General features: G+C 39.6%; 1 protein-coding gene across 4 annotated transcripts in view; it reads left to right on the top strand.

The window, feature by feature from the left end:
- The window catches only part of MID1 (midline 1), a 172893-nt gene that overhangs the window by 30170 nt on the left and 120404 nt on the right, over nucleotides 1–22319 (top strand). For 2 of the 4 annotated variants that reach the window (XM_068180075.1, XM_068180079.1), the window contains exon 1: nucleotides 2041–2172. The exons of 1 other annotated variant lie outside the window; for it this stretch is intronic. The gene's annotated coding sequence lies outside the window, so the exon portion shown is untranslated. Of the gene's footprint in view, nucleotides 1–1926; nucleotides 1967–2040; nucleotides 2173–22319 lie in introns of those variants that run through there. One more of the 4 variants, XM_068180076.1, reaches the window with a different exon arrangement.

The raw sequence follows: 22319 nt of genomic DNA on the forward strand, positions 1-22319 counted from the left end.
CCTTTGAATGCATCCTGGAGAGGATTCTCCCAGATTTAAAGTAGTAAAAGGTCTTCACATACCACATACTCATTTCAATAAGTCACACATGTCCCCTGAGCTATGCTTGTGGAACAGAGGATAAGCATTCCTGTCAAATGCTCTTAATGCACCTCACTCTCTGCATTGCAGCTGCTTCAAGCTGTTGTGCAAGTGGGCAGTATTAGACCATCACTGGGGCATCACTCACTTGTCTCCACATTGGCTAGAGACAGCGGTTGGTCTTACCCTTATGCAACATGTTATACTGATCCCTGGAGATGGTTGGTGTTGTATATTAAAGCATATAATGTACAGGATCCTTCCTTCTGAGGACACAGACCAGGCAAGAGTAAAGTTGGACCTGGATAAATTCCAGTAGTGTTATCAGTCAAGTTTTCTCTCCATCCATGCCATGCTTCTGATCTAGACAGTGCCAGTATTATGCAAGCTCCTTTCTTTGCAGCAGTTGTGAGAAAAATCATTATTTCTTTAAATGGAAAAACAAATAAATACATATTTCAGATCTTTTCTTTCTTTCCCTGTGACATACTCACTGCTGGAGCTTATTATAAGTTAAAAGGAAATCTATTTTTGGAAGCTTATAATTAAAATCCTGGAAACATATCATTGTAGCTTTTTTTTTCTGTAACTCAATTCAATAAGATTACTTTTATTGCTAAGGGTTTTTATGGATAGTGGCTAATTTTTTCATTGGTAGATAAAGCCATTGAAGAAGCAAATTCATGATATTGGGACTTCACTTCAGGCATGAGATTTGCCTGATTGTTCCCTAAGATCAAAAGACAGATTTCCATTAAGAGCGGAACAGAATGACTAACAGGCTTCTGAACTGATATTAAGTTAGAAGCCTCCTCCACTTTGGAGAAGATTGGCTGGTATCAATTTGCAGGCTTGCACTTCTCTGCTTTTTACTTTCTTTTTTTTTTTTTTTGTTTGTTTGGGTTTTTTTTCTTTTTTTTTTCCTTTTTTTTAATTCAAGAAATTTGGAACTAAATTTTCTTTGAGGTCCTTTCCAACCCAAACAATTCTATAATTCTATGAAAGGTGTAACTCAAACAACAATGGCACTTCAGATTTGAGATTTTTGATTTTGTCTTTTCCTTGTTGATTTTAATGAAAGCCACCGAGGGGCAGCAGATAGCAGCTGATCTCGTTGAAAAACAAAACAAAACACAACACATTATTTTTTTTTTATTTGAAGTTGCATTTCGAGTCCAGTGTTATCTTGCATGAAAAACTCAGCTTCAAGAATGAGGAAAACACCCTCCCTAAAGAAGGGAAAGCAGACAAGGAACTGAGGCTAGGGATGATTAAACGTTTGCCAGTAAAACAAATAAAACTTTGCAACAAAACATTTCCATAGTTTACGGATCCATACATTTATTTTTGTTCTTTCCAACAGACAGGCACTTGCCATTAATATAAATGGCAAACGGAATTTTGCTTCCTGCTTTTGTCATTATGTAATTTTCCTTTTAATCTGACATGAGGAAATCGGTGCTTCAGGAGACGGGATATTGCCACTTTACCGGGCGGCTGTGGAGCGCTCCTGCATCGCTCTGATGTTGCAGTAATTTCGACTGGGCATTTACATATCCTTGCCGAGGTCCTGGGAGCCTGCTAAGCTTCGAGCAGACCCGGAGCAGTTACATGAGAATGGGAATAATCTCTTACACCGCAAATTGACTTCCCTCTTTGTAGCCCTAGACACTGTTTCCAGCTGCTTTCAGTCTTTTAAATCCTTGAAAGCTTTCCTAATCCGCGTGTAGGCAGCAGCCTTTATGCGCTCTGCCGCCCTCCCCTTCCTCCTGATTGGCGAGGCTGTTCCACAGCCAACTGCTCCATCCCTGGGCTGGGTTTGAAATCAGAGCCAGGCGGACAGTTGCCTCCCCGCTGCCGACTTTTCATAGGCTGGGCAAAGAAGGTTGGGAAACTTGACATTGTCTCAGGGCTCCCCCCTAGCAAAGAATAAAAAAAAAAAAAAGGGGGGGGGGGTGGATAATAGACAGGAGAGAGGAGGAAACTTGCTTACAGTGGGAAACTTGATGGATTTGCGCCCTGCCGGCAGCAGCGCGGAGTGAGCAGCCCCTGGCCGGCTGGATGGATGATGGGAATCTCACCATGAGGCAGGTAAGGAGCCACTGCCCGCCGGCTCCGGCTGCTACCGCTCCCAGCCCCTGCCGATCTCCGCTGCTTTTTCCCCCTCTTTACTTTCTTCTTATAATTGTAAGTTTCCGGGTAGAAAGAAAAAAAAAAAATTCTTTACCCCCCACGCACCCCCCGATTCTCCCGAGAGGCAGAGATGCCATGCAAGTCCTGGTACGTTTTGGATTCGTAGGGAGCATGGAAGCGTTTGCGAGCTATGTAAATCAACTCCAGTTTGCCATGGCTTAAGTGCATTGTGTAGGCTGTCTCGCAGCCCTGTTTGTGACATGCGAAAGGAAAGAACTTGCTGTGTTGTAAGCCTAAATATGCCAATAATTCAGCCCAAGGATAATTTATTAAACAGCTCTGCATGAGTTCCTTGCCTGCCAGTGCTTTAATCTTCTGATTGTTTTAAACCGTAGTAGTTTCAAGCTGTCTTGCAGCTTCACAAAAGTACTTTAAAATGGGTTTTCTAGGGATTTTTTTTCTAAGATTATTCAAATTAGGTTTTTTTTAAAGACTTTTATTCACCTGAGGAGACAAAAGGAGCTTTTATTTTCAATCTCACAGTTATAAAGCACAGTGACAAAATGTTTTTGATTCTTGTTTTTCATAGTCTTACAGCAACAATATACACTTACAAGAGCCTTTTGGGAGGTAGAACAACTGGCTGTATCTTAAGACTGAATCAAAGATCTGTCCCAGTTTAAAATGCCAATCCACTTCCTAAACTTGCTCATAATATGTTATTTTTTGGGTAGGCAATAGGTAAATATGAGGTAATTAGAAGTTATCTAGGTTTTCTGTGTGGGTGTCATTCATTCAGTTCTCAGGGGGACTTTTATAGTACATGTCCAGGAAATGCATGTGTGAGGATTTTGCACCTGTAGTGCAAACGGAACATTTGTTTTACCCTTGCTTTCTGAAACCATGGTGGGAAATCCCAGCTTCCTTGCCAGTTTTCTCTAAGTTACAGGAGGTGAGGAGGGGTAAAGAAAGAGGAAACATAGGTGATAGGAAAAAGAAAGGTATTTCTTGCTGCCACTAGCAAAATCACATTTTATAACTCTTTAAAGACAGAGAAATTCTTGTCCTTGCAAAGCACAATGAAGGGCATTTTATATACCAAGCTGGTCAGCTGGATGCACGTAGTCATCAAAAATCATTATCACCACAAGAGGGTACTTTGGCTCAGGGGGTTACCAACGAAGAGTGCAAAAGAAGCAGAAATATTACAGGACGGCAATAATAAAGTGTAAAATGCTCTGTGAAACGTGGACTTTACTCTCCTGAAATATTTCTACCTAAAGAATAGGCTTCAGGGATAATGAAGATTCATAAGTGGCGGGTTAAAAGAGCAAGGCAAATAAGTCTAATAGAGAATGGGGGCGGAGGGGGAATGCTAAGGCACACACGTACCCTGCAGAAGAGGAGGAGGGATGGGGGAGACATTCCATCCTGAAGAGAGGTGCAGGCACAGGCGGGCTGGTTCTTGCCGGGCGCGGCCCGTCCCGTCCCGTCCCGGGGGGAGCGCGCTCCCGCCCGAGCCGCGGCCGCGGTTTGTTTCAACACCTGCCCCCGAGCGCGGTCTCTCTCCGTGCCCAGGGAGCCCTCTGGGGGAATTTCTCTGGGCTCGGTTGGTTTGCTGTGCACAAATATTTTCAGTTTGGCAGGGAAATTCTGTGGGCAGTGCTAGGGCCCGAGGGACAAAATCCAGGGAGCTGGATGTCAGGGTGGTGCTGAGCTACTGCGTGCATCAGCCCCTGTCAGCAGAGCTCCTGTTTCAGCGGGAAATGAAGGTTCTGATGGGCTATGAGGTAACGGTATAAAGCGTTTAGGAAATCCATTGCAGCAAACACTGAGAAGCAGGCAAGTCATGTGAAGCTGGAGCCCTCATTCCTGCTTCTAGTTGGAAATTGTTAAGGAAAAGTTATATGCAGAGGGTGACTTTTCCATGGCCCTCTTATTCAGAGCAACAGAGAGCTCTTTTCTACCTTCTCTTCCACCTTATAATCATCTCTCCCTACCTGTCCTGGTGCTTTCTCTGCCTTTCCTTGGTGATCCTTTCCTCATCCTTACACCAGCTGGGAGGGAGTGGGTTAACTCCTTCCTCTTCACAGGCTTTGGGAGTGAGTGCTCCCACTCTGAGAGGTTCTTGGTAGGACCTATAGCTCAATTTGGTGTTGCAGAGTCAATCATCAAGTATATAGGCATATGGCAATGTACTGCAGGTGTTGGAACGAAACCATGTACTATGCTGATGACTGATGTGACCCAAGGGCAACCCACAGCTACTGAAAAATAGCACATAGAAAGAAAAAATCACTAATTTCCCCAATAGAAGTGGAGGAATTACTGTAGAAATGTAATATGCAGCCTGTTGATGAGATTCAACCTACTTTACTACTGTGCCAGCCCAATAGTCTCCAGCAGGTCACAGGGGTTGGTGTAAATGCTGAGTTGAGGTTTGTAAATGAGAGAGTATAAAGAAGCAGTCATTTTTAGCTGATCATTGAAAGCCTCAGCAAGAGGTGTCTTCTTGGTGTCTCAGAATAACCTCGCAAATAAGGTCCAACAATAAAAAAGGAACAGTTCTATCCTATCTGGGAAATCATGCTGATCACAATGTACCTGTGCAGGTTTAAGCATTCACAGGAAATGTACCCATTTGTCATTTGTGTGTGCTAGTGTGCTGTAAGACTAATGTTAGGAAACAGAAGTGCAATTTTGAAGGTATCTTACATAGTTACAAAAAAATAAAAAAGAACTAACAGACAAGAAAAAAGCCTCTGCGAGTATGCAAGTAACTTTTTTTTTTTTTTTTTTTGCTTTGCAGAGTACTGAGTTCAGTTTGTTATTTATAATTTGCAAGTGATGGAAACTCCTAAAGAGGTGCTTAGCCTTCATGAAGGTGGAGTTTTTGTGAGGCTGGACACAGTTATGAGGCTAGATTCCCTGAGTTTGCTGCAGAACTGGAGAGGGCACTGTGGGCTCTGTTTTGTTTCCTAAGCCTACTTCACAGAAAATCAAATGTTTGATGAATTTTAATACTTCATTTTCATTCCCTTTCAACCACAATATATCCCTGAAGTGCAGCTTGCAGGAGTGTCATTGACAAAAAATGCAGCTCCTTATTTTGGCCTCTTCCTATTGAAGTACCATTGACTTTGATCGAGGCAGTCTTGAGTCTTGAGCCCTTTGTCACATAAAGAGGTTCAACTAAACAACTGTTAACTGACAGGCCACCTAAAAATGAACAACTGTGTTTCTAAGGTACATAAAACCATTACAATTACTTATCGTGTCTGCAGTCATATGGCTTTTAGTGTGCATATAATTCACCAAGTGAACAAAGGCTGTATACAATTTCAGTGCAAAACACATGCAAAATTCAAAATCACCCCCTTTCCTTTCAGCTGTTTAAGTTCTTAGCATGTGTTTCTTATTTCCTATTTTCTTTTGCATACCTTTTAAAATTCCTAATGCGTTCTTCTGTAGAAAAGTTGTATTTTTATCCTGAAGTTCTGTAATCTTTTGCCTTATCTTAGAGAGTTCATCCTGGGATGTTTTTGTTGTTTGTTTGGCCTGTAAGGGAAGAAAGAGCATCTTAAAGAATGCTGCCCTTTTTTGTGTGTACCATGAAGAATTAAGAAAACAGGTGTACAGAGTCTGCGGGCTGGGAGTGTATCAGTTAATTAGTGGCTGGACATTGCTGGGCAGGAAGCCTGGTGAGGATTTTTTGTGTGTGTATGTGCGTCGTCTGCTCCCTTTGATCGCTTGTGTGGTAAATAGACATGCAGGGTAGCTATAGCAACATGTGCTGAAGGTTGGTGGGAACAGAGGGGATGGGATCCCCTGACAAAGGCTAGTTTGTTAGAGTGGTTGGTTCTGATTAGAAAAAGGTGGCACCAATCAGAGCATTTAAAAACATCAGTTTTGCAAAACGCAAATGAATGTTATCAGTTTCAAAGTAATGCTTGTTTCTGTAGCTCTGCAAGAGTAGATCGTGTGGAAGATTGGAGAGGAAGGGGGAGGGATAATAAAAAGCAGAGCATAACCCGTTTACACTTTTGAATGTAAAAATATTCATGCTGGATGCACTTTTTCTTGTGGTGCTGCACTGTCTATCCAGTTTGCAAAAGAAGCATTTGCAAGAGCCAAATTCCCATAGATGATGATACAAAGAGTTGTGTTTTTAAAATATGGCTTCGGGAGGCACTGATGACAGTGTGATGTTAAGTAGTGCATCTGATCCATTACCTTTCCCTGATTTGTAAGAGTTCAGTGTACAATTTGCGATCCCAAGATCCTGTTCCTATTTCAGCAGCCTACCTGTAGAGGTCAGACTTGAAGCTCTCAAAATTTTCCCATGATAGAATTTCAACCTAAAGTTATAAATATATATCTCCATAGCCACTTTCCTCATTAACTTTTTCTGGATCACATTTAAAATAATGTTGGTTTTTCAGTGTCAGGTTATTAAGTAACACCACGTTCTGCATTGATGGAAGCCTGAAATACATCAAAATTCAGCTTCATTTCACATCTTGAACAGAGCCCAACCTAAAGCTTTTATTAGTGCCTGAATTATTTAGATGTGTATCTCTGTCTCCATGATCCCCACTAGGCCTCCTACCTTTGATGAGGTCTGTCTCCAGCTCCCTCCCTCCAGCCTGCCCAGCCCTCTGCTGTGCTGCCTGCCGGCTTCCCACTGCTGCCTGGTCTCAGGGCTTCCCCACTGGCAAGGGGCAGGGAAGCAGGCAGTGCAGCAGAGGGATTCAACAGCTTCTGAGCACTGCAAAAAGTTGTCAGACCTCAGAGTCCCTCCACAGAGTAGCACGAGAGGTAAGGGATCTGCTGGAGCCCGGGCTCACGGAAAATGAAATGCTGGGAACAAGGAGCTCGCGGTGGTAAATGCTCAGGGAATCGGCTGAAGCTCAAAAAATACTTCAGCATTTGGAGAAACTGTTTGATTTGTCTGTGGGTGAAGACTGAGCAGAGAGAAAGGTGCAGAGCAGTGTTCACACACAGCTGTATTAATTGCCTTTTGGATGTGTGCTGGAGTTTGTTTGAACTAAATTTCAGACTTCATAGGGTATTTCATTCTTTAGCCTGTTTTTGGTTCAAAGTCTTTATTACAGTCATGCAGCTTAGAGCTTGTAATGCTTCAGCAAGCTGTAAGGAATTACTGCATATCCCTGAGATCCCTGGCTTGCAGTGCAGAATCCAGCCTGTCTGAAAGTTGGGAAAAGCGCTAAAGGGTAGGAAGCTGATTTTGATCTCTTTTCTAAACAGTAAAAATAGTTCTTAATTCTTTAAAATTCTTTCCCATTTGCTGTCATGTCATGTTTTTTTATCAGTAGTATTTATATCTTCCCAGGGGATGTGGGAGGAGAAAAAAGCTGGCAAAGAGGCAATGTTTGTTTGGCCCAAAAAGTTTTATCAACTTTGTTGATTGAATAAGTGTTGAGATAACTGGGTGCAAGAACAATTTTAAGATAGTAAACCAAATAAAAGAAATCCCAGGTTTTTATTCCTGTAAAAGGAGTAAAAGGACAGTAAATTAGGAGATCCATGGGGTTGATAGGATTTTTTTATGGTAGTGTGATAGTCTTCAAGGAAAATATTTATGGAGGAACATTTTACGCCCCCAGAAAGGATCTGGTGACGTGCTATGACAGTTGCTCCACATTTTGGGTCAGGAAGGCAAACATTTTTCTCATGCCTTTGGTGGCAGCAGCATCTTCCCATCACTCTTCACCCAGGCTGTCCTGTGCTGCTGTGCACGTGTGGGGCTCCAGTGACTGAGCAGATGCCCAGGACTAATGGCATTGACTCATCTCTTTGGGTCTGCAGGTATTTAATTGGCTCAACAACCTCAGCAAGAGTTTAGAGAGATCCCCCTCCCTACACACACACCAGAGCGGAAGGGCAGACTCATTTCTGGCAATCTGATGCACTTTGTAGACTCAGGTGAAGTCACAGCTTGCTTAGATGAGACCCTCCCTCCCCCTTCACATCATCTCTGGGATCTCTTTTTTTTTTTTTTTTTAACTTTATTTGAGACACTAGTTGAGACTGATGTTTTCTTTCCAAAAATACTGAGAAATCATTATTTTATGGCAAAATTGTATCAAAAAATCTTTTTTTTTAGTAGTTATTCCATATCAAAACATGATCCCTTTCAGTTTTTATTTTGTTTTGGTTTGGGGTTTTGGGTATTTGTTTAGGGTAGGATTTTTTTAGTTTGGCTTTTATTGTTGGTTTTTTTTTTTTTTTTTTTTAATTTTTCTTTTTAATTTGTCCTGTTTTGTGTATTAATTTGGGGATTTTTCTTCCTGAGAGGTAATTTGAGACATGGGGAAAAAAAAAGGAAGAAGAAGAAGAATCACTTTTTCATACATTTATATTTAGAATTGGAGTAATCAAATCTAGCCACTCCATCATAAAAGCAACCAGCACCCCAGTTTCCAGGAACTGTTCATCACCAAGCAAGCTTCAAAAGTTTTGGAAGGGCTTTTGGTTTTATCATTGGATTGTACCTAATATTATGCCCTTATTGCAACATCTGTATGTATTTTACATGGAAGATGTACACTCTATTGACAGCTTCTTCTTTGTGGACCACAAAGCTCTGCCTCTGTCTCCTGCCTCTGCTTTTTTCCCCCTTTGGAAGCAGCTCCAGATCCCTGGGCAGTGAGGTCTCAAGCCCTCGGCCTGGTTCTGGTTCAACCTCAGCTCTGGATGCAGGGATACAGAGAGATCTCTCTCTTACTACTTGTGTTTCTGCTCTTGTTGGAATTGCAAGAGGCTGTAGGCAGAAGCCTACACACCTCTGTAAATAATCTCACTGAAAATAGACGTGTTGTAAATCTGATGTGCAGACGATCAGCAAGAATAGGGGAAGGGAAGGCTTCTCTGAACAAGGAAAAGGACTGTTCCTTTCTGGGCAGTGCATGTGGATAAAGCTCTTGGACAGGGACACCAGGCTTGTCCATGGGATATTTGAGAGATTGTGTGTTCTTTGCTTGTGCCTTGTATCAAATGCCATTGATATTAGCATGCATTTCCTCACTGGGAGATGGCAGCTATGTGGACCTTGTTTTGAACAACTTAGGAAGCCTAGGTTTTAACTGTACAGGTCAAAATTTGCCCTATCCCACCAGCACCTATTGAAACAGGTAAATGATTAATGATATAATTTCTAACTGGGAAACCTCAGAATTATAGTTTAGGCGGAGATTTCAAACTGGGATTTAAGCAGTTCAAAAGTGCACTGTATTGTTTTGGTCTAATTAACACAACATGGTGATAAGACATTAAAGCAGAGTGACAACACTATACATTGATAACAGGGGACATTAATGCCTGGAGACACAGTCTACATTGTAAAAATCTGAAAAAAAGGGCTTATTATGTTAGATAGGTCAATGTGATTTGACCTAGTTTTGCTTTGCTGCTTGGAAATTATGTCGGTATTTGTTATGTCATCTTCTTGGATGAGCAATTTAACATCCTTTTTGCATTGCAGTGTTGTCCTAATATTTTATATATTTACTTGCTCTCTAAAAGGATCCTTCAGGCTAATTCTAGCAATCTGGGAAAAACTGATACAAAACAAAAACCTCCTGAAACCAGCTTCCCTTTCATATATGTCCTCTGTGTAACAAAAACGAGTAAATTTAGTCACAGCAAAATTATAACTACAAATTCTGAAAAGCATCTTGTCCCCTTTCTACTTAAAATTCAGTAAAGTTCATGAATATAAAATAACTGTGCTAACATATATAAACATGTACACCTTTTCCACAGAAGTTTTTAATTGCTAAGACCTTGAATTTTTAACTTCACTCAGATGCTTATGTAAAATAGATTGTCTTAAAGGAACCATACCATATTCTTCCCTGAAAGGTAAGGTCTCATTCAAAGTCCTCAATATTTCTCTTGGGAAAAATGAGGTGTTTTTTTTTAGTCTTCATCAAAATCACAAGCCCTTTCCTTCATACTTATGTTCATGTTGGTTTTTCCCTCTGCTGCCATCTGGGTTTGTAAGACATTTGCCAGGGCTCAAGTTGTGGTACATCAGGGAACAACCAGAGGATTAGATGTTATAGTTCTTTTCTCTAATGGAAAAATTTTGCTGTTACAGTATTTTGATAAATGTTAGCAAAGGAAAGCTCAGTCTGTTCCTTAGCTTTACCTATTTTCTCACAGCTATGCCTCTTACTGTGTTTAACAAATGTTGGGTATGGCAAGGTTGCTCCTTTTGCTTCATAACATTTCTTGGTCCAAAATGGGTAGCTCTGAAGCGTGATTTTGCTTCTGCTGAAGTCAATGCTATTGGGGAGGTCAGGCAGATCCCCCATTCAAAATAGTCTTTTATTGTAGTTATTAAAATACATATTTTGTGACAAATGCTGAACACATCAGGTGGTAGTGTGAGAGCAAAAAACAGGCTTTCTCTCCCATTTTTTTTACAATTTAAAAAAATTCCTATTTCTTGAATAATAAGAAATTTATTCATGAGTTTTAGCATGAGCTTTTTCCTTTCAGTGTCAAAATGAGCTAAGTAAAACCTGTACAAGTTCTTCACCATTTCTGCACAAGTACATCTAATCTTCAAAAGGTCCTGCTTACTTAGAATTCTCAGCTCAAGTAAAATTAAAAATTGTAATAGCTATCTGAGTTCTTTGAGCATACTTCAGATGCAAATGTTCTTACATCCCTTGTTAACCAGCTTAATTGGAACAAAAGCCCAATATGAATGTGTTCAGAGGTGCCTCTTCTTTGCTATAACATTTGCTCTTGATCCCTAATTAAGCCTTATTACTGAAGGTTAAAAAATCCTCCTGCAATTTAACTCTCCTTGAATGTCTTGACTGCAAAAGAAATAGTCAGGGTAGGAGTCTGCTATTGCCTCCCATGTACCTCCTCCTTTTAAATGGAACTAAAATGTAAACTGCTTATGAAGGATTAGCAATGACTGGAAATAAATATCACGTATCTTCAGAGTAGTAAATGAGGAAGGTGAGTCCCTGCATGAGGAAGATGATAATTGTGGGTTGGCAAGACGATTCACATAGCTAGAAAGACTGTGCAGGGATTCATGGAAAGTTGTCACTGTACTCTGGAGATTATCTGGCCCAATCTTCTCTTCAGCACAAGTTGCTACAGCAATTTCCTCAAACAATATTGAGAATTTCCAGTGCAAGAGAGTCCACTGCATTCCTGGCAGCCTCTTCCAATCTTTTTTTCTTTTTTCCCCTTCAATCCAAACAGAATTTCTGAATTTCTTGCAGCACTTCATGCCCATAGCCTCTTGTTCTGTCAGCAGGCATCCTTGTCTAGAGAGTAGCTCTGTTTCCTCTATAACTAACTTTATAGATATTCAGGTAGTGTTATGAGATCTCCTTTGAACCTTCTGTTCTCCAGTCAGAGTAAACCTGTTTCCTTTAACCTTTCTTCATATATCAAGTGCTACAACACCCCAATAATCCCAGTGGCCTCTTCTGGACCCTTCTCAAGCTCTCCAGCTGAGGGACCACAAGTGATCACAGTATTCCAGGTGTGACCTTGTAAGTAGAGTGAAATAGCCACATTTCTTGGGTTGCTGACTGCACTCTTTCTGGTGCAGCCCAGGAGGCTGCTGGCCACCTTCTCTGTTGGGACACACTGCTGGCTCCACTACCTGCCACTGCCCTCAGGTCCCTTTCAGCAGAACTCCTGCTCCAGCCCATCAGTCCCCAGCTTGTGCTGCTGCTTAGGCTTACTTCTTTCCAAGTACAGAACATTACATTTATCTTTGTTTAAGCTTTCATTATGGCTTAGTTGATAAAGTTACTTTACAGTCTCCAAGAGGGACTTCCTGGCCAACATAACAAAACAAAAACAAGCTGCCAAATTTTCCCTGTTTAAATTCATCTTATTGTATGATTGTTCACAAAGGGCTTTCGTTATTTCTCAAGCATCATCTGTCTTTCTGGACCAGAAATCCTGGGGTATTAGATCATGGATTTTGTCTAATTTGTCTATTTCCATGCTGTTTTCTATTGTGTGTTTCTATGATTTTATACCTCTAAATATTGTAGAAGAGTTAGCTTTAGGGAGACAGATTGTGTCATTTTGGTCTTGAAAATCTGGAAACTGTTACTGGAGAAAACAGGTTTATGGAGAAATGCACTTTATTTCCCCATTTGTCTTGAGCTGATGATGTAGGTATGCACCAAAAGAGACTAATAACCAATGGTGCTGATTTTTTGCCTAACGTTCCCTTGAGTTTTCAGACTAATTCCAGTACACTTTCTCAGTCCAGTGATTTTTTTTTATTTTTTTTTTTAGCATTTTGTATTGAGCCTTGCTGCCCCCCTCCCTGACACTGCTCTAGGTTTTCTGTTACTGTCTCCTCACTTCTCTGTCCCAAGTTTTTTGGCCTCCCACTCCTTCCCCAGATATCTGAACAACACAATACCTCTCCGAACTGTAAAGTGAATGCAGGGGAAAGAGAGAGGAAATGTTGTCTCAATCCCTCTCCTTTTTCAAATGTACATTTAACCTCATCAGAGAGGTATAACTCCTGGCTCTATCAGTGTGAAGCCAGAAGCTTGACCATGACAAAGGAGAAGAAAACTGATTTTTCCCTTCTCTTCCCATCCTTCTAACACTGAAATGAATTTGCAAATTTTTCTTGAAAAATCCTAAGATAGAAAATCTTTTTTAACCTTTCTGAACATCTTTTGGCTGATGTTTGTGCCATTGGTTGGTGCTATGCTAAAGAACTTTTAAGTGTGTTTGCTTTTTTGAGGTACTTGGGGTAAAGGAAAGGGAAGAGAAAGGAAAGAAAGGGTCTGGCTGTTTGTGTTATTCCTACATAATAGCAGGGGAAGCAGCTCTACTTTTCTTGAGAGAAGTACATTTTAAAATATCAAGATGCGTTCCTGAGACTAGACTAGATTACTTAGAAAATAAAGTACATTAGAGAGGCACAGAGGGAAAACAATTATGTAGGAGAGGAGACCAGAAGGAACTCTGCAGAGAAGGAAAAGATTAACCATCTATCTTCTTCAAACTGCATTAGGAAAGCAGAGGAAGCAGGCTTTAACCAGAAATTGAGAACCTTGTTTGAAAATCTTGACGATGAAAATAGGATTTTTCAGTGGTACAAAGTCAGAACTTGCCTTGGTAAGCACAAATGAAAGAGAGGAATAGTACAGACACTTCAATAACTTGGAGACAAAGAGAAGGAGGGTAGAAGACAAAAAGGTAAAGTGGACAAAGAAGACCTCTGAAGGCTTACAAAGGGGGTTAAACACTTACAAACTGCATTGAAACAGTCTGGCCTTTCTGTTCTTGAAAGAACCATTCCCAATGGTACTTGCTCTTCACATTTGCATTGTAGTGTAAAGGTGTAATGGGATGATCAATGGAGTTTTGTTTTATAAATCCTCTGAAAAACTATTTTCCTAGCAAGCTTTTCTTTGCAGTGTCTTTTTAAAATTCATAAGAGTATTCTGGGGTGTTGGGTATTTTAATGTCTGTAAAAAGCAACTAAAATATAAGGCTTAGTTTTCTCATCAAACTGTAAGGCTTCTGACTTTTTCAGCCTTGAGGTCATTATATAGTGTGTGCAAATATATGGTCTCTACTAGATGGTGAAATCTTGTCCATGAGGGCTAGAGGTACATGTAATTCTTTAAAAAGTCAAATATACCAATAGCTTTAGGCATCTTCATTTCTGAAATTTGTTAGCTGGACTTCTGGGGCAGCATCAATGTAAAAATCTGAGAATAGTTTTTACCATAAGATTCTGTTAAAAAATGGGTTTGTTACAATTGTAAGAACTTTACTCCTGATGAGTTTGTAGATCTTCCACTGCATGAATAAAGACTCACCCTGCAAAATTTACAATTCCAAAGCTTTTCCCCCACAATTTCATGATTGCAGTTCCATGGGAAAAGCTATTTTTTTGTGATAAAGACATTTGATGTTGTCATCTCAGTAAAACACACTATGAAAGGTACATAACCTAAGTGGTATGATATGGAGAGATGTGCAATGCTGTACTTCAGGACAGGCATAAGTCCAGCCATTATAGCTATAAGGTCAATTATAATTAATTTTCCAAGCTTTCCTAGTTTAATTTGAAATTTCTGTTCAAAGACATTCATGGGAGATTTAAAAGATGTGTTAATGTGTTATGTTGTGCAGATCTACACTAAGAAGTACTGGGATGGCATATGCACTGCAGGAAATGAAACAAGCTTGGGGATTTGCTCATATTTACAATAGACATATATTTACTTAGTGTGCTCTTTCTTGTGTAGGGTGAAAAGGTTACATATGTCTTCAGGTGATAATGGACAAATTATTTAATTAATAGGGGTGATTTTGCTCAAAATCAGAAGGTCAAGAATCTCTGCCCAGTGTGTGGGAAAGAACGATACTCGGAGTGATTAACACCCAGAGGAAATTTCTGAGTTTATTTTGGCTGGTCTATAGTTGATAATTCCCTTGGCTAAAGGAATGCCTGGCTCCATGTCAGTCACCATTTCCAGAGCTTAACTTTGAATAGCAGTTATTTCTCACACATGTTGGACTTGTCAACTCTTGTTTCGGAGAGGGGATGCAAATTGGCACTTAGGTAAACTATAGTATTTGGGGGTTTTGTTTCTACTTTATTGTTCTTGAAAGATTCCAGTTTTTTTTTTTTTTAAAGGAAATATGGGAAGGTTCTTGATATAAATCTGTTTGTATGAATTAAGAGGCTTCATGCCACACTACTTTGTTATGTGGGCAGAAGAAATTTGACAGAGGTAAGGAGAATGTGACAAATTCCAGTAAGATCAGAAGGGTGCAAGGAACATCCATTCTCCAAATCTGAGTTGTACAAGTAATGAAATGAGTCATAGTATCTCAGAAAATATTTAAGGGAGATGGTACAAAAGATCAAAAGCCATAAAAGCCTCCAGAATAGCTCAGAATGAGGGAGAGAAATTGCTAGTGTTCTGGCACTAGCAGAGAAATTTGGGGAAAACTGGGGGAAATCACAAATGATAATAGGAAGTGGACAATGCTCATACTAAGAAAAGCTGCTCCATAAAACAATCTAAATCCCCAAATCTGACCTTAGAAATTTCTGTCTGGCCTCTAGATGTATTATCAGTTTAATTCTGAGCATGTAAGATGAACTGACCATGTCTTCCAAAGATTCAGAGCATTTTACTTCAGTCGATGAAATAATTCACAGATGTTTTATCATGTCAAAACTTGGCTGTGGTTTAAAGCATAATTTCAAAGGTTTAGTACAAGGTTATGTTTTTAATATTCTGCAGATTTATCTTTATCTTTTAAGTGCAAATGTGCTGGGCCAGGAATCCTGGACTTGGGTCAGTCTGTGGTCTGTTGCATTTCCATATGTCCACACTGTAGCTGAGGACTTTATTATTCAGCTTGCTTGGGTGGTGACCTCCAGATCCCCCAATCTAACAACATAGGCAGTTCTACTTTCATGTCAGCCACTATATGCTCTTTATTCACCTCGGGGGGAGGACACAGTCTAAATCAATTTATGCTGTTAGTTTTCTAATATCTGTTTATACTTCCCTCCAGAGTGCCCAGACGTTCAGCAAAGACTTCCTGCATTTAAGTGGCAAGTATCAGGGAGCAGCTCAGATACAGAAACCACAGCATCTGCCCCAGCAAAACTTAGGAACAAACACAGGAACTTCGGTCTGAAAACTCATGTGAAAAAAACAATGAAGTGAAAATTTTAAATACATGTGTTGAACATGAGTTCATCTACCTTACTTAACTGGATTTTAGGTGTCTGGGTCTAAATATGTAGCTTATTAATTTTATCACAAAGGGAAGAGATATATAAGAAGGGACCTGCAGAATCATGTCTTTCCCAAAAATAACTTGCATAACTAATCTCTATCATCTGTCCAATCTCTCATCAAATGATGGATGGACTGACATAAAGAGCTGAAGCCTCCTTGTGCTAGGTCGGATATTCACTTAGCTAAGGAAGAAAAGTAGTGGAAAGGCTTTAAATAGATTGTGGTAAAAGGTATTTTGTAACATAGCTCTGATCTAGGCAGAACAATACAGAATAATGAAAATAATATTGAGCATTTGCTGTTCTCTGAGAAGTCAGGGTAAGTGAAGGGTTACTGGGTTAGTGTTTCAGCAAAGTCAATACAGCATGAAGAAACAGGGTATGGAGAAAAGGCATCTTCAGTAGGTATTTTAAAGAAAATAAGAAAACCTCATGCTAGCCTTAAATCCAAGAGCCCTCTTAGTTTGCTGTGTTCTCCCCTCATCCTTATTTAAAAATATTAAAATGGAAGTGTTTGGTTTTTTTAAGACAGGAATAATATTTACAAAATGAGACAGCAAAAGATTGTGGTGCCTATAAAAGATATATCTTTTAAAACCAACAGAAAATCTACATGTGACATTACACAGATTTAAAAGGCATTCATAGGCATTTGCATATAATTAAACATTTGCAAGAAATTCAGTGACTCATTTAATATACATGAGGGAAGGGATACCATCCAGAGGGAGCTTGACAGGATTGAGGAGTAGACCAATGTGAACTTAATCAAATCAGAGCCATGCTCAGTGTCAATACAAACTGAGGGGTGAATGGATTGAGGGCAAGGCTGAGGACAAGTACTTTGGGATACTGGTGGAAGAGAAGCTGGTTATGAACTGACAGTATGCCCTTGCAGCCCAGGAGGCAAATTGCTTCCTGAGCTGCATCAAAAGCAGGTCCATGGAGGTGATTTTGCCCCTCTACTCTGCTCTGGTGAGACCCCACCTGGAGCACTGCAAAAACAGGAAAAACATGCACCTGTTGAAGCAGGTCTGGAAGAGGGTCACAAAAATGATCAGAGGAGTGGAGCACCTCTGCTGTGAGGACATGCTGAGAGAATTGAGATTGCTGAGCCTGGAAAAAAGAAGGCTCAGAAAGGACTTTTTTGTGGCCTTTCAATAATTAAAGGGGTCCTACAAAACAGCTGAAGTGTGTGTGGTGAAAGGACAAGGGGCAAAAGTTTTAAATTGTAACAGTGCATTTAGATTGGCTGTAAGGAATACTTTTTTTATTATAAGGGTGGTGAGACTCTCAAACAGGTTGTCCAGAGAAGTTTTGGATGTTCCATCATTAGAAGTGCTCAAGGTGAGGCTGGTGGGGGCTGTGAGCAATGTCATCTATTAATGTTGGTGGCCATAGCAGGGGTGTTGGAGTATATGATCTTTGGGTTGGGTTGAAAATACTTTTATTCTATTTTTTTTTCTTTATTTAGGTCATGTTTTAAGCAATATTAGGAGATTCCCTCTTTTAATGAGGCATTCTAAACTTGATTAAACCATGCATGACTGCATTCCAGGAAGTGTACTGATTTAACTGGAACTTCTCTGGATATACTGTGCTTTTGTGATGGGAGTCTTCTGACAGTGGGGATATCTATGTCTTAGCCCACTTGCTACCAGCTTCTTTTGTAGTCCATGGACATAGTTACTTCAGGAATAAGATTTTTCTTTGCACTAAAACCATACAAAGCTGTAAGATAAAATGATTCCTTGAAATGCCTATTGAGTAGGAAAGGATCATGGGGTTACAAAGATCTTGTCATCTATTGGCTTCTATGTTTTAGACACTTCTACTTCATCAGATGAATAAAAATTTAATATTATTTAGAGGAGGCTTTGTTTTCCCTGACATCTGTTATAGCCCATTCAAAGATGGCTGTGTAAGACATGCAGAAAAATCTTGCTTTGTGTTTTTCTGACCTAAAATCAGATGAGATGAATTTCAGACTTTATAAAGAGTGTGACCAACCAAGGTTAACAGAGTGGTACTGCAGTCTCCTGGCAGCCAGAGATGATTTCTTTACCAGAATTTTAGGTGCTTAATGGTATTTAGTCACAATGAGTTGAATGAGGGCACAAACGGACAATTTAATTTCAAAAATGTTAACTTCAGAAGCACTTCTCCCATCCAGAATGTAATTATGGTTGAGACCTGTATTACACCTGGAAAAATCCTAATGAGAACCTTATCTGTGAAAGGAAATGTTGCCTGCTTCATACCACACATTTTTATCTTCATAAACCAGGATTGCAGTCATTAATCTCCTGTCTTTTCCCACTCATTCCCATTATTTCACATTTTCCTGTATATCCTATTTCTGAAACTCCACATTTCCCACCTTCCAATCTTGCCCACATTTAAATTTTTGGTCAGATTTTCCTGAAGGTGAGAAGCTTTTGGCATATTCAGTGCCTGTATCCACGTTAGCAAGTCATGCTGGACCAGTTAACAGCAGATCAGGAGAATGAAATGATTGATGCAGAGAACCCAATACCCAGATTATATACATTTTTTTGTACTCCTTATAGTCAGGGCCCAAAGACTTCATTAGCAGCAGAAGGTCATTATTAAGTGCTCCTCTAGAGCTCATCATCTGTGCTATTACGTCTGAGAGGATGAGACTTCATGCATTCCAGCATTAGTCAGAGATGCGACTCCAAGCCTGATTAATGGAGAGGATTGGGAGGTTGCTTAAAAACGTTCCCATGACCTGAACAAAAGCAGTACCAGGAAGATATACAGCAAGCACAGCTCCCACTTTGCAAGGACACAGATATCCTTGAATTAGCATTTGTACTGCTCATTTCCCTAATGCGGCTCTCCAAGCCAGGCTCACCCTGAAGGATGGTGCTGGCGATGCAGATCCAGCTAATGAGCAAGCCACGCTCAGGGGCTCGTAGGGCACTGTGTGTGACTGCTCCTGAAGTGAGGAGGTTAAGTTATACACGAGTGAACTTGGGTATTCTGAGCACTGTAAAAATGATGAAGGACAGGCTTAGCAGAAGGAAGATGGGAATGGGTCAGACTGGGAGAGAGGAGTACTAATTCTAAACAGTGTTATAGTGCTAATCCTTTTAACTTCCTCTCTGGGCTTTGTTGTCAGACCCCTTTTGGAGCCTGATTATTCAGACTTTGCTCTGTCTTCCCAGGCACCCGTTCTGAACAGAGCTGTCTTTTTTCATAATTAACAGGGAGCTGAACTGCAAAAGTCAGCTAGTGTTTCTTCAAGGTGGGAAACAGTTTTTAGTGTTAAAACATTGTAACTCAACCAAAGTTGCAGAATATCTGCTGACCAAGCATATGAATGTTTAGGATGTTATGCTACTGAGAAGTATGAGAGTATTGTATCTGCATTGCATTATTTCTTATCTCAGCTAACCATGGAAAGATCTCTTCTATAGAAAAGCTCAGGAGTACATAAAGGCACTGTTGTTTCTTGGAGTTAGTGAAGCTATGAAATGCATGAACTTTACCCCTTGTCTCTACAAAAGATTTGCCAGTTCTATGAATTTTAAATCCATGGGAAATTTTTGTTGCCCTCAGCTGCTGAGGTTCAATGGCTAAAACTCTTTTTGAAGTTATGCTTGAATGCTGCTTTCTTTATAGCCTCCAAAATGACACCTTATGTTTTTCCTGCACTCATAACACTGAGAAAAAGATGAACAAGTTCCCTGTTCAACCAGCCGTCATATATCATCTGATCTGTTTGGCTGCTTAAATGCAGTGATTAAATGCCCATAATTCCAAGAAATACTAAAATGTGTTTAGCAGTTTGATGTTCTAAAATCTGTGAATAAAAAGGCAGATGTTATGATCCATGAAGGAACAGTACATACAAAGTGGGGGTAGGGCACAAGAAAACTAGAACTATTTCCTGTGTAATGAGCCATGCATGGCAAAGACTTTAAGGAATGGCCAGCAGCAAAGAGCTACCTACAGATGTAATCATTTTATGTTCCATTAAGGCCTCATTATTTTAGAATTTATTCAAATTTATGCTGCAGGAAAATATGAAGCCTGTTGTATTACTCTGGTGAGGAAGAAAATCAAACTTTGAAGAACCAGGCTATTATTTAGAAGAACGGCGTCCATCCAGTTCTGATTTTTAACTGAGTATTTTGGAGATGAATGGGAGAGAACTTTGATTCAGGAAGGAGATGGTAGTATACTGAGCTCTGGAAATGTCATGGCACACATGGGCATTTGCAAAGGGCAGCTTTTGGCTATGTGACTGTAGCTTCGTTTTTCCTCACTCAAGATGATGGGCAAAAAGAACAACCTGTATTTTCAAGGTCACTAGAACATAAGAAATGGATCTGGTTTTTAAAGGCTACTGAGAACTTCTCAAAAAATTGGACACAAACTGGTTATATAAAACACATATATTGTCATATGCCTTTTTTGAAAATAAAAGGATAGAAGTAAGAAAGGAAAAAAAACAATTTGCCTTCAATTTTCCCATCTGTATTATAAAAAACCAATATCATAATCAAAACCATTCCAAGACACATTCTGTCTACTGAGTCAGAAAAAACCCCTAAAGATCCTGATTTGAGAGCTCTGATAGGTCTCTGCATCTATATTTTGTTCTCTAAGATAAACTGTGACTTGTGTCAGAAAATTTGTCTACCACTTCCCCCTTGGAAATCCAACCTTATTATTAGTTTAACTGTCAGATATTGTCCTAACTTAAAATACCCCAGGTAATACCCACCAATAAGCCTTATGTCCAAATTTCTGTCTGTAGTGGTGTGTCCAGCTTGACAGATACAGAAATATCTTCAAGGAGGGTGGTGAGAGAACAATGTTGCCCGACAACAGATTGGCAGAAATGTGATTTTGTTGATTATTGGAGCCATTCTCCCCAACAGCATTCTGATAACCTATTCACTAACCGGTTGTCCTGGAAGAGTTGGCCCATTCCAGATGTTGTACCATCAGAGAACTCCTTCCCACTCCGCAAGCTTCTGAGAAAGGCAGATAGGAAACCCAAGGGAGGTTTGATAACACTGACCATAAAAAGACACTCTTTCCCCCTATATCTTAACTACATATTTTTACAATGTCATTTTTCTGATATAGACAAATACTTCTGAAATATTTAAGTTGAAAGCAGGTCCTCATTCTTTAATATATGAGGTAGTAGAATAAAAAATATATATGAGAGAATGCTTTAAAAGATTGCGTGTTCGAAATGTTTTGTCCTAAGAACAAGCACCATTCAATGTACTGGGCATCCGTATGAAAAAAGAAACTGATCCTGAGAACTAATTTAATCTGCTACAATAGGGTGATATTTATCTTCAAACTAGACAGAAGTAAACTTTTCAAGTCCTTGTGTAGAGGTCTAACTCAAAGTAATGAAAGATATTTATCATAGAATCTCAAGTGAATGGTGAAGTATTATGCTTTGAATTGTTTATATTCTCCTCTCTCTCCTTTATATTATTTAAAAATTTGTTTTGCTTGGCATCTGAAATAGGATTTCCATGTTCCTGATGCAACATGGACATGTGTGACATGGATTTTTTCTTGTCTGACGTTTTAGGGGAGGGGTGCTAACAAATGTAGCTGAAAAATTTACATCACTCACTGACTGAGGGCTCAGGTTTCATATGTCTGATTTGCACTGTTCAGACCATTAGTGGTGGCATAGACATGAATAATTCTGTTCATAATACTGTCAGAAACTTTTCCCTGTTACTTGTGTATAAGACCTGAATAATATAATTTACTTTCTCGCCTTTGGTAAGTGAAAATCATTCTGGGTGTTGTGATCAGTCAGTTATTTTGAAATTTTTCACTATAGTTTTCATTTCAAGGCTCTCTCACAAAGCAAGTGTTTGGGGATTTTGTTGTTTTTTCCTTGTATGCACAGAATATGATTTTTTCACAGAAGTGAAAGAGATAACATCTAAAGATAAGCTGATAATACCATGTAGTTATTTATTTGATTCATAATTGTAAACCACTTTGATCACATTCTGATTATGTACAAATGGTCCAGGCCACTTTCCACCTAGAGACTGTTGTGAAGCCCAGTTTGATTTCATAATAAAGCACTCAGGAAGACAAGGACTGTGGTTTTCACAATCACGTTTTTGTGCTTTCATTTCCAGGAAATGCCAATTCTTATTACTTCATCACCCAAGTACAAATATAATACAAAGCCATAGATCTGAAAAATATGTGGAGTTTTTTTGGTATTAGCCCTTCAGTGTTTCAGAATAATATACTATAATATAAATGCTGAAAG

Source organism: Anomalospiza imberbis, chromosome 2 (genome assembly GCF_031753505.1).
Source record: "Anomalospiza imberbis isolate Cuckoo-Finch-1a 21T00152 chromosome 2, ASM3175350v1, whole genome shotgun sequence".
Lineage (NCBI taxonomy): Eukaryota > Metazoa > Chordata > Aves > Passeriformes > Viduidae > Anomalospiza > Anomalospiza imberbis.